At 47.5% G+C, this 16,514-nt stretch overlaps 1 protein-coding gene across 1 annotated transcript in view; it reads left to right on the top strand.

Moving 5' to 3' along the window:
- The window catches only part of LOC117808324 (nck-associated protein 5-like), a 120,751-nt gene that overhangs the window by 47,044 nt on the left and 57,193 nt on the right, over positions 1-16,514 (top strand). The gene's annotated exons all lie outside the window — the stretch shown is intronic.

Here is a 16,514-nt window from a genome sequence, read left to right as displayed (position 1 = left end):
ATCCTATTATCTATGTGAGGGAACAGGAAGGAGTGAAAACGTGTGAAATCCACAAAATAGCAGTCTTCAAAGGGTCGGGGTCTGTTGACGTCATGATTTATACACTCTGATGTTTGCAGGATCACTCTTATTCAAGGAATACTAGTTTGAGACAACATAGGAGGATTTAAAGGGCGTGCCACCTGTCAGTCAAGTCAGCCATACCCCCAAATATGCCTTATTATGCAAAACTTCTATCCTTAAAATCTCCAAAACAGAGGAGTCATAAAAAAAGTCACCATTGCTCTGTGCTAAGGTGTAGATAAATGAGCTATTCAGACCAAAAGCCTGTCCAATAACAGGCTGTTTGCATGTTTATTCCTGCTTTAAAGATGGACTATTTAACATGAGCGTTGATGGGGACTCCTCAGCTTTTGGAGCCAGCCTCAAGTGGACACTTGAGGAACTGCAGTTTGTTGCATCGGCTTCATTTTGCAACATCAGAGCTTGCCACTTGCTTTATTTCTCTAAACATCACTAAACTACTATCACATTGAGTGTTTGCTAACATAGCTTCTCTTAATAACGTCAGCATCCGTAGGTGGACTCTCCATTTGTTAGATTGCTCTCTTTGAGGTCTCTTTGTGGCCCTAAATTGATGGAAAACTAACAAAGCAAGGACGTCCTTGCGGCTGCAAACAAAAGGCTTCTGTGGTGTTCGTTTGGAAAAGTACATTTACCAGCAGCTCTGCTGAGAGATAGAGGGACTCCACTGAAATGAACCGGGGTATAATAGTCCCGCTTGTTTACCATAATCACCGGAGGAATGTTAAAGCAGTTCTTTAAGCTTTACTGAAGATTAATTAAAGATTAACTCCATCAGTGTTAATCCAGCTCATTCCAGTCTTGATGAGCATTTCCTGAGTTACACAAAGAAGAGAAATCTCGCCTGCTGATGAAGTCTCGCCGGACCACCACCATCCCGTTCCTCCCGTTCCGCCCCCATCCTCCTGCTTAATGAAACATGACGGAGGTGCATTATCACTCTGGTCGTACTACACACTTCATCTATGTTAAACGACACACATATGGACACACACATGCTCCGTCTCTGGAGGGGCTCCTGCAGTTCAGCGTGACTGGTCATGTGATTTGCATCTGTCTGGGCGTTTGTGGTGAAGCTCCTGAGCGGGCTTGTGTTGGGTAAACAAACACACTGCCTGGCATTTCCTCTGCTCGTCTTGATCTAGAAACACCCTCCCCCCCTTCCCCAAAAAAGAGTCTCGCCACGCTGACAGCTAAATATCTCCTGGATGGATCTACCCGCCCCGTAGTCCCTCTGATCTGCTTCCAAATGAATTCACACCCGTTACTTTTTCATCAGACATTAAATAGCTGTTCTCAGAAGCTTGCTGAGCTTAAACACTGCATACATCGTCTTTAGGGCGCTGCAGAGACGGGAAGGAAACAAAGTTTTTCTTCTTCTTCTCCCCCTCTGCGTGATTAATGCCTCGTCTCGGAACACACACCTAGACGAGGGAATCGGCTGGTCGGGTAATGAGCTCAAGTGACGCAGCCCGGCCTCCCCCCCTCTTGGTCACTCATCTGTGATCAGGCTGGAGGGGATTAATGTCATGGAAGAAAAGTGTGGCTGACGGCTGGAGCCCTGAGCACAGCACTGAAAGGATGTTTGTACATTAGTGTACACAAGTACTTCATGCTTGGTCGAGACCTGCACTTAACCTGCACAGTTGCACTTCCGTACATCTAGGAGACATGGACGTGTGATGACTCAAGGTCCCTTTGCATCAGTCATCCCATAGTTAACTCTGAAGATCATGGACGGTAGAAAGCATGTATGTAGTCTCAGTGGCGTCACTCATTGGTTCCTGGAGATACACATACACAAAGTTACAGATTCCTACTTGTGTTTCTCAAATTTTGAAGCGACGATCACATCAGCAAAGTGTCAAAATACTTCAGCACACTGTTCAAAGGTGCTCACACTCACACGCTCCCTTTGTGTGCTCTCTAACACACACACACACACACACACACACACACACACACACTCAGTCACGAGCATCCTTTCCCTCGGACCACCCTGCACCCCATTACAAATCCATATCGACCCGCCGTCCCCCCGGCCACTGTCCCAGCACCGTCCTGTCTCCCTGCTACCCCCTCCCCGTGGAATGCTAACCTAGCTTAAGTGTGTGTGTGTGTGTGAGCGTGTGCATGTGTGTGTGTGACAGTGGTGGAGCCAGGCTGGCTGTGTGGGCGGCCGAGTGTTTCCAAACAGTGGAATCTGTCACTGACACCCCTGGCAGAGCAATAAGCAGCGCCTTAATGAGCTCAGCAGATCACTCAGCACACAGAGTCCACACACACACACTTACACACACACACACTCGTGCAAAGTCGTGCACAAAGGCCCATGAATATTACAAATACAGACACACCATCCCATAAATCCACAGATACAATGGGCATGATTAGGGCTGAAAGAACGTATACACCCGTATGTGTTCTGTGCATCAACACGCCCACACACGAGACTCTCATTAGAGTTAAAATGGGGAAAGTGAAGATAAACAAGCAAACAAACAAACAACAAACAAGGCCTGTTTGGAGGGTTCTTGAAAATATTTCTATTTCTGAAACCTCTCCTCCCAAACTCTGCTGAAAGAGGAGAGTCATCGCTCAACAATCCGCCCCTCGCTCTTCATCAAGTTAAAGCTGCCCTCAATATTTCTTGATTACGCCACATATGTAAAGGTTCCTGCTGACTCAGGCGTCCATTTGTCTTTTTTACCCAATGGGACAATGGTGTGTAATTGGTGACCACCTGCTCTTAGAATCGAATCACCCTCTCTCTGTATTCAGATTTCCCTGCAGGACAGCTGCGCTTATGATAAACACGATTACCCCTCTGCATGACATTTCAGTCATAAATGCAATAATCAGGCGTCATGAATCTTCCTGAGGTTTTATGATGACGGATGGGAATGTGGCAGGCAGCTTTACGAGACGTCTGATAACGAAAAACGTGACGGGACATGTCAATTCTTTATGATCGCTGTTGGGCGACGCCAGATTTCCCAGCGTGGAATAATCAACCCGGCGAGTGACAACTCATCCTTTCATGTTGATCTCCACCTTCCCTCAACTTTGCCAGTCGACCCCCCCCTCTCTTCCTCTCCCAGGCAAACTAATTTTCTCACATGGTTAGTGTCATTGTTCATTTGGGACATTAGTGACAGTGAATGTGGGGCAAAGTGGCAGCGATGGCCCCGGCTCTAAGTCAGCCCCGTCCTTTCTTTCCCCTCTTTAACTGAGCGCTCCTGTCACCAGGACCCTTTTAATTCCCCTTTTCACCCCTCTGTACCCGCCCCCTCTCGCACTGGTCCTATTGGGGAGCAGACAATAGAGTGTGCCCCCCTCCTTTTCTGCCTCTTCATCCCCCCCTTTCTCATCTCCCTCGGCTCTAGCAGGCGTCCTGCCTGGTTGAGGTTGCGGGCTCCAGGCTGCAGTTTGTCACAGCCATTCAGCTGAGACTGATTGTGATTGCGGCAGATGGGCTGGAGCCTGGACCGTCACTCCAGCCCAAGCATACTCAAGCACTTCTCTCTCTTATTCTCTCTCAACCCTTTTTCTCTCTCTCTCTGGCTTTCAGATTCTGTCCTTCGCTCTCTTGATCTTGAACTCTTCCTCGGTTGTCTCTGTCTGTCTTTTGTTGGTGCCTTCTCTTTCTCTCTGCATTGTTTTCCAGAAACTCCAGTGTCCAGATGAAAATGTGCAGCCTGGTTTTGCAGATTTTGCACTGGGGACAATTTGAGAAAGGTCACTTCTGGGGTTCTGAGACTGCCAGCTTAGTTTGGACTGAGTGTCCAATGATTATATGGACTAGGACTCCACCAATCTCCACACCTTCTGCACAGTGGAACTGGAAGCTGAGTCTACCATTCCCATCAACTTTCCAGGGATTGCAAGTCCAACAATCACGGCCACTTTATGCAGCAAAACCTTGAATGCTTTCAGGTCTTGACTCTGTTACTATGAGAGAAGGAAAACAGGTAAAGCATGTTTGTGTTCAAGCTCACAGAGACCTTCATTGTGGAAGTCCTTTAGGTCTTTCTGTTGTCTATTTGTTTGTCACCTTCTCTGCCTCTATCCTTGGACCAAAAGAGCCCAGTTGGTTGAGCATCCCAAGCCGCCTGCCTCTTGCCTGTTCACGCTCCTCATTGGAGTTAAACCCCCCTCGATACTGTTGTCACCCCCCCAAAAACTCCTCCTCCTCAGTCCAAACCCCCACCCCAACCTCGCTTCTCCTCCCCTGAGGAAAGTGCCACCTTCAGAGAGAGGCAGCCGTCTCCCTGAACACATGTTAAACGTCCTGCAAGCCTGAGGAGGAGGGACGCAGCTAGAGAGAGAGAGACCCAGTGACAGACAGAATGAGAGAGAGGGAGAGATAGAAGCAGAGACAGACTGAGGAGAGAAAACAGTCTGAGGATAGATAAAGCCTGGAGGCGGGGTGGGCTGGGGGGGGAGGCACACAGCGCTGTGTGTGAAGAGAAGCCTCGGAGCGTGTGTGTTAGTGAGAGAAAGCCTAGTGCAGAGGGAGAGCGTATGTAGCGTGAAGGGAGAGGGAAGCAGTGTCGGGAGAGTCAATGCATGTTGCCAGATTGAGAGAGACAGGGGGAGAGGAGGAGTAGAGGACAGAAGCAACGAGGAGAAGGAGAGGGGAAAGGAAAGCAAGGATTTTGAGTGCTTGAGGGAAGGAAGAAAGGAGAGAGAGAGGAGAGGAGAGGAGAGAGGGAAGGCAGTTGGGTCTCAGTCAAGTAGAGAGGCAGGGAGCAGTGTAGAGCCGGCAGTGCTGCATTGTGGATGTAAACTTTATCGTCAGCCGGATCAGCGGGTAGCAGCTGCAGAGCAGGAGGAGAGCGTGCTGGTGGATTACCATGTGTGTCCTCTGAATGCACCAGGATGCTGCATCTCCACCTGGGTAAGAAGAAGAAGCAGCGGCGTCAGCGAGAAGGGAATCATGAAATAGCATAGAGTCTTGTGCATGTGGAGCTGTCTTGTTGATTGATGTACTCTGAGGTTAGCTGTTCATTCGTCACATACTTCTCTGTTGCTAGAAGAATGCATGCACACTCAGCTTTTGCTAGCGCCTGCTCCAACAAGGCTTAATGATTTTCTCCCCGGGCTGCACCTCCTTCAGCCGACTTTACTCCGGAGTGAGCTGCAATATTTTTCCTGATAATCCCCGGAGGAGGAGGCAGCATATTTCATTTCTGTGCACATGTGCGAGGAATGATGTCTGATTTGTACTGAACCTGATTAGCCAGTTGCAAGGGGGAATCGCTTGTCCTGTTGCTAGTGGCAACAGCATGGGGCCGGGGCGCTGCGTAAACCACTTTGATTCTGATTGATAGCTGAAGGAAATGGATACCCGTCGTTTAAGCAGAGGTAAAACAATCGAGCGTTGCAGGGGATTTGTATGTGCAGGAATGCATGTTTTCTTTCCCACTGCTCCTTTTCTTCTTCGCTCTCAAGCAGATTAAGATTTTCTACCCAGCCCACTAATCCCACAGTTAAATGACTGGTGTTGAGCTGGGTGTGGATGTGTGGTGGAGAATATGGATTATGAGGGTAGAGCCTCTCTCTGTTATGATCAGCGTCTCTGCAGCTCTCTGTAAATGTGGCGTGAAGAGCTGCAGCACTTACTGTCCATATGTCAATGTCACGGCAGGTCAGGGGTCTTTCCTCACACTCAGCTGTATTTACAATCCCCCTGAAAGAAGCCAGGATGGCACCAATGATGCCACATGTAGGATCCTGGATATGTTGGCTTCGTATTTTTAGTTGGGGTTGTTATCTCTAAAAACAGAACATGGAAACGAGAGCATGGGAGAGCATGGGAGGTATCATCACTCTCTTGCTGGATGTTGTCAAAGTGCCAGAAAGAAATGCCATTCTCTGTCTTTTTGAGGGTTTTTTTTTCTTCTTGGGAACTGGTGCTTCCCAAGAAAAGAGCAGAAAATAGCATCTGCCATGTAGTGGATGCTTTACGAGTGGAAACGCCAGTGCATGTAGGCAGCGTGTGTTCGGACGAGTGTAAGCCACAGGTCTTTTGTTGAACAACTCCAAAATCTGTTCCCCAAACTGTGAGACTCTGAGACATTTCAGAGTATAAAGTGATAAATCTCCAACCAAATCCTCACTCTCTGAAGACAGCCTGTCCTCAAAGAACAACAAGCATGTGACCTTTCAAGAACTGGTCTTTCTGTCAATGAAGTCTGGGACCTGTGGGAAATTCCCCCTCCATGATTGGACAGCATGCACCACATTATGGACTTAATGTAGTGCTGGCATGCATTGGATGTTTAAATCAGTAGAGTATGCATCGTTATGTTTTAGGTCTGCAGTTTGGTCCACTCTCAGTCCAAACCTGGCCCCCTTTAAAGCCTTTATTGGGACCACAACAGCAGCCAGTCATATCATCCCACCACATGGGCAGATGTGTTGCTGCACTGGGCAGTTTGAGCCTGCTGCCCTCTGAAACCTACCTGGGGATTACCGGATAAGAGGATTGCCAAGTGCAGGGATTTGATTTTATAGAATTAAAACTGTAATTCTCTCCATCCCGACCATGCTGCAGTGCGACCATTTTCCCCCACGTTATTATTTCTCCCCCTCCCTTCTGCCCATGTTCTGGTTTGTGCAACACGTTCCACTACTACATCATGTGTCCTACATTTGAGCGGTTGTGATTTAAAAGTCACGAGAAAGGAGCGGCAGAAGTTGGCCTATATGTTGTTGTAAGCTGTAGGATACCAGACTCCTTCTAAAGAGATGGATGTTGGAAGTTTAGAAACTGTAATCAACCAAATTAAGAGCGCTCTTCATTCCTGTCTCTCCTCCACCTCTTGTCTGTTTCTGCTTTTCACTCCTCTACATCCGATTTTCCCAACTTTTCCTCCTCCCTGCATGTGGCGCTCAGTATTCAGTGACCCTCGGCCAGCATATTGGGTCCAGGTCAAACTGAATTACTGAGGAATGTTCCCTTGTTCAATGGCCGACCCAGTGGGCCTCAGCATGGGAGCACTTCCCCTTCATTGACAGCCAGGGGGACTTTCATTTTGAAGCAGGAGGGGGGAGCACCTTCCAGACAACTTTCCCATATAATTCCCACTGTCTCCTCATCGGTACCGTGTAGCCATGAGCCAAAGCAGCCAGTTTAATGATGTGTACGTGTGAGGCACATCTCAGGATCTCGCCAGCCTTGTTGAGACGCTCTGCTTCTGTGACTGCAGGCCATCCAGCTCAATTAAGGGTGCTTTGAATGCATTCCTCCCCTTGGCCTGCTCTACATTTATCTTCCCCCACGAACAGCACGTGGGAACTCTAAAAAACAGTCCTGCAGAGCTCCCTCTCTCTCTCTCTCTCTCGGACTGGTATGAACCTGTTTTTGCACAGACAGCACTTGAAACAAACAAAATAGCTCAACGCAAGAGTCGTGACATTTCGCCAGGCTGTGCATTTTTTGGATTTCAAAGAGTCAGAACACATTATAGTCCCACTGAAGTCTCATGCCTTCAATTTACTGGATGTTGGAAATCCAGAAAAATGGGACTCTCAGATGTCTTTCCTCCACGTCTTCTCTTGGCTTCACTTGGAATAGTGTCGCTCAGGAAAAACATAAAGTTTAATGGTCCGACACGATTTATAACCAATAAAAGGCTTTTATTTGCTCGCTATCAATGGCTTATTGCATGCACTGACTGTTTTGCCTGGAGACAAGGCTTTGCCTAGACACCCTCTCTGACTGTTAAGTGATGTCATTAGAGACGGAGCATTTTTGTGGTTCTTAAATGGATGAACTTGCTCCATGCGAGTTCGCCAAGGTGCAAAGACTGCCTCTGAAGTTTAAAATACTCTTTGTGTTATAATATGTTGCACAGCATCCCAGCTTTTTGGGAATCGGGGTTATGCACCACTAATTGAATGAATTGAGAAGAATAATCTGGCTTGCGAGATAAAGCTTTTGTTCCTGTCTCTCGTATCCATGCCACAAGTGTTTCACTTCTTTTGGGAGCAAAAACACAAACTGGATTAGTTTTTTTTAGGTCATAGTCCTGCATGCCAACATTTTACAAGATAATATGGTGTTGCCCTTGTTTACTAGACACAGCTTTCCTGCTGACACACTTTCACAGTGGCATGCATCTCACAAGTCTTCACATCAAAGCAGTCGAAACCCACTTTTTGTGTGAGCGTTCCCTCTTGTTTTGTATTCCTCTCCCTGTCACGGTGATACTTTCAACGGAGCGGGGACGTTTTTTTACGAGCCTGGAAAAGGGGGTCAGTCAGCGTCGTATTGGAGGTTGCGCGGGGCGGGGAATGTCAACAAAACTTCAGCTCCCAACTATCACGGCTGTAAATCATCGGGTAATAGTGGGGAGTACACTTTGCAGGACCTCGGCCAGTAGCTGGAGGTGTTGGTGCAGCTGGAGAGGAGACTGAGAGAGAGAGAGAGGCTGCTGGAGAGGCTTTATCGTCATGCAGTAAAACTCTTGTTGCATTTAAGCTCTTTTAGCCATTTGGTGCAACTCTTTACTTTAGAGTGAGTTACAATGAGTGCAGAGACTTTTAATTGCTTTATTACCAGCATGCCAGAGTGCAAGAAAAGGGAAGCTGGGGCAATAAGCTTGAGACAACTGAAGGAATACGTCTGTTTCACGCCGCCACAATCATAAAACCTTTAAATATGCATCCATCAGTAGCAGTTCTATCAGTTTTAAGATGATCCTTTAACTCCTGAGTCTCCTAAAACAGCTGCCCAGCAACTCAGCCTCACAAAGACACGAGCACCCCAGGGTGGGTGGCTGTAGAAACGTCCGAGCTGCTGTTGGAGTGCTCCTATTTACCGTACTTTTTTGTCTCTATTGTATGTGAACCGGCCATTTGTCTGCCGTCTGTAAAGGGCTACTGTTTGCCCTGCTTCTCTGAAAACGATGTGTTGACAGGCACGGTAAAACACCCTACAGCCTTTTGCACAGTCTCCATGAGTCAGCAGAACCTTCCAGTGTTACTGTACTGCTGTAAATGTGAGTCCCCTGTTCCCCAATTACTTTTGCCCAGGTTGGCCACGGTGTGAAAAACTGAACAATGGTTGAAACGTGTGACTTGTCCAGAGGAGGCCTGTGCCTCTTTAAATGCTGCCCCTGTCAAACTTTAATAATCTACCTTTGAGTCAGGTTTAAAATGTCAACAAAGTTCAGTTTCAGCATCAGTATTTGTGTTGTGTTGTTTCTCTCCTGAGTCTTACAAAAACAGGATGCACCAAAGGGTGTTTCAGCCACTTAGCTTGGACACAAGCAGCAGCAGTCTCAGACCCTAAAGGACAGGAGCATGGATGTTTTCTGGTCTTTAATGGGTTTTTTGGGATGCCAGTTCAGTCCATGAATTTTTTATTAAGGCATGTTTACTCCGCTGCTACTCTAACGGCCACTGGGGTTGTTGCAGGGAAAAATCAGCTGCAGCCAAAAGTGCATTTTCCCCATTGACCGCTCTGGTGAAAGAGAAGTCAGAGAGTTGACGGGACACCAAGAACAGCAAACGAGGACAAATGCGACTTGTTCTGTATTGCATATTTTCCTCATGGACGTTTCATTTTTATGAAACTTGATTCTAGAGAAATGACTGAAAGATCCCAGCCGTCACCACAACGTCGGCAGCAACATGTTCTCTCACCGACCCCTGACAGGAACTTGGAGCAATCAATGAGCTGGTTTTAATGGTTCTTTACATCATTGAGACTCCAGAGGTTTGTGTTTCAGCTCCTGTTCTACCCTCAGAGATCTTTGGATGCCATTAAATGCTTCTCAAATCATCAGAAAGAGTCTGAAACCTCATCTTTAGACTGGATGACCTGAAAGAAGAAGCCCTTATGGAGCTGCTTCAATTTTCCTGCAACTTTTCCACCGTTTACATTTTATTTTTGCACATATCTGCTGAGATACTTTGGTGGAAAATACAAATCAAAAATCAGAGACAGCAGGCTTTGTCTCTGCTCAAAACACAGCCTAAATCAGGAGGTAATTGCAGTCCAGTGTGAAGTGTGCTTTACTTAAACCCAATTATGTTCCAGACAAGCATCAGTGGAAAAAGTTAAAGACACAGACACACAAGATTATTACCTGTAGGAATGTGAGCGCGTGGCTGGGAATGCTTTTTGATTTCAAAACAAGGCATGTCTGCGAGGGTTTTCCCTGCCTCTCGCTCTGTATCAACATCTTTGTTCTTCTTCATATCTGTGGTGGCTCAGCATCTCCTCACTTTGGAGTCATCTCTCTTTTATGATTTGGACATGAAAGATTTAAAGTTGTGTGTCTGTGTGCTTGTCTCTGCATATCCTTGCCAGTGTGTTTATACATGTGTGTTCATGCATGTGTTCAAGAGTTGCCCCCTCGTGTCTTCGCCTCATTCTTCAAGAAACCTCGGCCAGCAGACAGACAGGGGCGGGCGGGTGCTGCGGCCATTTTTAAAGCACATCTGCTCATCCGCGATGCTTCGTTTCGTCTGGACAGGAATGCATCTGTGGCTTGGAAACAATCGAGGTCAGGCCCTGCTCGGAGAATAAGAAAACATTTAGGGAGACAGACAGTCAGGCAGGGGTAATCCACGGGTTGGCGAGCACATTCCTCTGAGCTCAGAAGGAGTCTCTGAGGAATCCTTATGTCTGATTTTTGCTGCTTCAGAAGTTTGAAGATGCAGCGCCTGCATTTGATCTGATCCTGACCTACAAAGTGATGCGTTTAAACCGTCGCTCTCGCTTTGACTCTGCAGACGACTCGTCATCACATCTATCAAACCCTGCGCCGCCGTCAGAAAAACTACAATATAGGTCAGTTCTGTGAAGTTGCAGCGGTGTAATTAAGACATCCAGAGCTGAAACTCTCTAAGGGGCGAGATCTTATCGCAGAGGGAAAGCATAAACAACTCCAGAGCATTCAACATGTTGTTGACTTTGGATAAGTCTCGCTAATCACCAACATCTCAACTTGTTTGACCGCATTACTCGAGCACACGTGTTCAAACAAAACACTGCTCCATACGTTTAAAGGAGTCCGGGTGAGGGGAGTCTGGGTGTTTAGATGACCCACATTTTTCCTGGTTTAAAGGCAATTTTCATGAAAAGGAAAACAGCTTACTTTGTTCAGAACGGGAGTCAGAAATATCCATATATAGTCACGTTGTGTTCTGATGTGCAAGGAGAGTAGATTCCCGACCTCAGAGTCACACAAAGGATGTCTTCAGGGACACATGTTGTTCAGAAATGTCCCTCTTCATACAGTAAAGACATTTGAAGGCCACATGGCGGCATGGAGAGGCGTGTGTTCTTTGTGTGCTCACAGCAGAACCTCATCACATTTCACCTCGTCAATAATTGATGGTCTGCCGTGGTGAGGTAAGGCTCATTGTGCCTGCCTGCCTGGCTGGGTGGATGGGTGGATGACTGGGTGGTTCCTCGGGGCGTGTGAGGTGCTGACATGTGGCTCCTGTTTTTTCCGCCGCCCTCCGGTGCAGACGGGGTCCTGGGCAGAGAGACACAAGGTCAGGAACCAGCTGTGGGAACAGGCGCAGGTCAGGCACCGGTGTTCGGCGTCCACGATGGAGCGTGTTGGTGATTGATTGGAGCTGCTTAATGCAGTGGGACCGATTGAACGGTCACAGATGTGGGAGCCCCGCCCCTCAGACGCTGGGGATAGATGATGTGTTTACACTGAGGGCTGATGCCATGTCGGCTGCAGAGAGGCTCATTAAGACTTAAGAAAACAAACACATTGATGATGTCAAACGTGTGTGTGAAGGATGATGATGAGACGAGACATGATGCATGTTTTAGAGACGGTTTTCTATCAAGTAGTTTATCTGTTTTGCCCCAAATATATACACCCCTTGCAAATGTGTGGCCTTAAAACGCTCGTTTGGATGTTTTCTGAGCCTTAAAATGACCATATTCCATCCCATCTTGACTCCAACCTCCTGGCAGTTGCTACTCTGTTATCCTTTGAGGCTGTGTTGGATGTTATAACTTATCAAACGGCTCGGTAAGCTCATTGTCCCGCTGCTGGAGGGCTGGGCTGAAATTCTGGATGGGTGCAGAAAGGTTACATAACAGAGCCGGAGGAGGATTAAGGATGGGAATGACCGGTCCGGAGTCAGAGCCAAAATCGCAGCCTTCGGAAACCTCTCTCTCTCTGAACAGGGCGGCTCGATGTGTGCCCCTATGTGGAGATTGCGTGCATTCAGGGCTCTTAACTCAGCAGGAGTTCAGACGCTAATACATAAATGCATGGCAGCGCTGCGCTCTTCCAAACATTCGTGCATCCCTCCTGGCCGCTCTGTGTACATTTGTGGTTCAGAGCGATTGAAATGTTTAGCTCCCTGTAAGCCTCGATGACATTATTGGAGAGATGGTTTATATTTATGCATCTTTCCTACATCCTGATGTCAGTTTGAGCAACTGCTGCAGCTCTCTGCGGTGTTTAATCTGCTTAAAATCAGACGAGAGATTACCCACTTAGATAATAAGGTGGTGTACAGCACTGCGAGGGGAATCGGAAACCAAAACGCAGCAGACAGCACTTTCTTTCTCTTTCATTATGTGCTTAACAGCAAACAAAGTACAATGGATTACACCACCTGTATGCAGGAGCTGTGATAGCGGTGATGAAAACACAGCTGCCTCCCACAATGCACTTCAAAGCACATGGCGTCCAACATGTCAGCTCAGGTTGGCAAAACGCTCTCCGTGTGATTGATCCGCCCCTCAGCCCCCTGACAGATCGTGTCTTTGCATGCCGCCGCTGCTGCCATGACGCTCGGAAGCAAACAGTCGGCGCGTTGTCTCAACGTGAGCGGGAGGAGGAAAGCGTGAGCGAGGTTTACACAGTGAGGAGGAGGAGGGGGAGGGGTGTGTGGAGGAAGCAGGGTGGATCTGTTGTGAATGAAACAAGGATGGTGTCAGGATGACTTTGAGCGGTGAGAGGGATGTGGAGCGTTTGATGCACGAGAACAGAAAGGGAAAGATCTGAGGTGTGGAAATGTTGCGTGGGTGGACAGCAGATGGTGTCAGCTGCAAATATGAGGAAACTTTTGTTAGTATGCAAGAAGGGATTCAGACTGAGGAGAGTGTCCTCAATGAAATACTGCAGATCAGGGCGTCTGTGCAGGAAGCTCAGTGTGACATCGATGCACACGGAGCAGGAAGAGCGGCCTCTGATGCCTTCATGACCTTATAATCCGTCTGTTTTCCAAAATGTGCCCAATTAGTAAATCCTGGAACTAGATGAAGATGATGATGAGTTTGACGGTGATACCAGTAAACATACCTGTGTTTGAACTTTCAGCTATGTGGGACCCTTCTCTTTGCATCTCACTCACTCTGTTTGACCTTTCCACTGAAAGCAACCTCTCTGACATCATCCCACGGGTCACGGAGGCGTGCATTAAGCAGCGAGTAATCCCCACTTTCTTGCATGACAACAGCAAAGAGTGTGTTTGCTGCACATGTCCTTAGATGGATGTCTCTGCAACCTTTCGCCGCGTTAATTCTTAACGTATAGAAACATCATCTGCAGAGGCCACAGCTGGTTTTGCCTCCGCCTCCATGTCTCTGCAGGACTCCCCCCTCCACCGCTGAGGCCTCTGGTGCGATCAGGTGATTCCAGGTCAGTGGGAACCGCTGGAGGTCCACGTCAACGCTGCTCTTGATTGGCTGCTGGAATTTACTCAGCCGAGCTTTATGTTGGAGCTCAAAGAGGAAGAAAAACAGCAGAGGAGGAGGAGGGAGGGAGGGAGGGAGGGAGGAGGGGGAATGTATACACGGTTGACTGTCAGCTTGTGCTTTCATCACATGCTCAGATGTACAGCGTAAAGGCATTGGGCTGTAGCCTGAAATAATTCCCATTTAGTCACAGCCAAGTGTGAAATATATACAGTGAGCACAGCGTATAGAGCGAGTATTTACAGTGCATTGTTGTACGCTTAATTTCCCAGAACTTCCTGTCAGTGTGGAAACACTTCTTCCTCTTTGTTGTGTAAAGAGCGAGGCCGTATATCTGCAGCTCTGGACGTCTATCTGTTTAAATGACTCAACAGGTCAGCTGCTGAGATCTGACACATGACTAGGACAGACTCCACAAAGGTAGCAGGAGATTTAACCTCCAGAGATGAGACTAGAGTGTGTTAACTTGAGTCATCCTGTCAGATGAGCTTCCTTTGTTTGGATACTTCTCATAAAAAGTTGGGATCTGCATCTCCAAAACCTGCCTCCTTCAAGATCTGACTTCTAGATCCAACACAACCTCAGAGTCCGAGGTGAAGGCTTATCATAAGGTTTGCGTTGATTCAGCAGGGATTGATTTGCACGATGCCAAACTCAGAGCAGAATATGATTTTTAAACTTGCACAGATTACAGATTACATTCATGCACGCTTGACCACCGTTCAAATCGACTTCATAATCCCGAGTCAGCGCCAGTTGGATCCAAACGTAGCCTCTGAGCATCCTGCAGTATTTAGATCTCTGTTTTTGACTGCCGGTTACTATAATTACGTTTAACTCAGAACGTCAAATTGCTCTATATTTGGCGATGATTTTCTCCGGGCTCCAGTTGGCTCATGCTCGGTCGCTCCTGGAACATGCCTGTGCATAAGTGTGCTGAAACTTAACCCCTTGCAGGCCTGACGCTCAGCCATAACACAGACTGGAGGAATGCCAGGCCGGGCTTGTTTAACAAAACAATATCTGCAGTGAGGACTTCCAGAGACGCTTCTCTTCTCTGGTGAGGTAGCGTAATGGCTTCAAGGGTTATGTCGTAATAGAAAGAGACACATGTTTAACTGGAACATGAGTCAATGTAAGTACAGTCAGTCACTTCGAATAAACATAAATAACACCTGAACTTTAACGAGTACAAGTCCCACACCCTCATTTATGAATGCCAATAATCCACGACACTAATACAAACATTAAAACACACCCAAACACACCTCCTTGTCTCACAGCGTCGGCACTTTGCTCGACTGACTTCCTCCCGGATTTGTCACCGCTGCAACGAGTCTTTCACAACCGACGTGTTGAGTTGAGTCTGTCTGCTCTCATTAGAGGGAAACCCAGAGGTGGAGATGTGTGAACCCAGCAGCAGCAGCGGCAGGAGCGTTATCGTATAGCTCAGGTCCAGACGGTGGATTCATCCATCAAACATACGTCTCCCCGGCTGTCTCTTAATCACCGGGGTTTTTCCCGGCAGGTAAGCCGCTCAGAAACAATGATGTCTTGTCGGCGAGGTTAGTCATGAGTTATTTTTGGTGGGAGATGTGGGAGATGTGGGAGGTTGGCGAGGGGGTTTGGGTGTCTGCTCCACTAAAGATATGTGAAAAATGTGCAGGTGATTGTGATTAGTCGTGACTGTCTGCTGGATTCTCTCCTTTATGTGCTCCCATGGTGTGTTATTAGGTGGTTTGGAGTATGTGTGATGTTTTGTTGTGAACATAGCAGTCACAAAAACAACTCAACTTCACTGTCATACCTAATACACGTCCTCATTGTGCTCTGGAGCACGCTGCTCTCTGCTTGTGGAGGTTGAGTTTAACACTTTGAGTCAATACTTGTGCTTCATATATTCAGAGTTTGGAGGTGAATCCTGAATATCACTCACTCATGCTTTAATTAGCCCAACTAGAGGGCATTTATCTCTGAAGAAGGCTGAGGGTTGGAGGCTGATGTCCTCCCTTTTCAATCGCTTTGTCCCCGCTGATCAATCGGGAAGTGATCAAACAGAAACATTCATCAAACTGTCAATATTTATATCCTTTATGAACCCTTGGAAGCAGCACTTATACATGCTAACAGCCTCCCAGAGTGCAACTCTAAAGGTCAACAGCAAACACAAGACAACGTGTGCAGGGGTCAGGAGCCTTCTGGGTTGCCGTCAAGTTAAAACCAGCGACTTAGCAGCAGATTATGAAGATTCAAACAGATCTTGTTCTCTCAAACCTCTTGGATGAGAACACTTGCAGACTGTCAGGCGGTGGACATGTCTCTAGCTGTCAGGCTGGGTTTCCCTGCAGCGCTGCCTCGGTGGTGATACCTCAGGAGAGGCCATAAAACAAGCTTCTTTATTGTCCATGCTAGTGTGCCAAGATTTATCCCATTAAAGTCTGGAATGCCCTCCTCTCCTCACGTGGGAAATGGAATGGTACGTGCACAGTCAATTTCTTTGTTTAGCCCGCTTTGTGTGTGTGTGTTTGTGTGTGTGTGTGGATTAGTGTGAGGGAGGGAGAGAGGGAGAGTCTGTGAGGAGTGAGGATGCCCTGCTTTTTGTTTCCTCCTGAGCTATTTTCGTCCGGACAGAACTGCAAGCGCTCTGTTTTTTTGCGTGGTTAGGATGACCCAGTCTCCTCAGAGTGTGTGTGTTGTCTGTGTGTGTGTGTGTGTGTGTGTGTGTGTGTGTGTGTGT

The sequence above is a fragment of the Notolabrus celidotus genome, chromosome 24, assembly GCF_009762535.1.
Source record: "Notolabrus celidotus isolate fNotCel1 chromosome 24, fNotCel1.pri, whole genome shotgun sequence".
Taxonomy (NCBI): domain Eukaryota; kingdom Metazoa; phylum Chordata; class Actinopteri; order Labriformes; family Labridae; genus Notolabrus; species Notolabrus celidotus.
The sequence above is the reverse complement of the archived record's forward strand: the minus strand, read 5'-3'. Positions and strand labels throughout refer to the sequence as shown.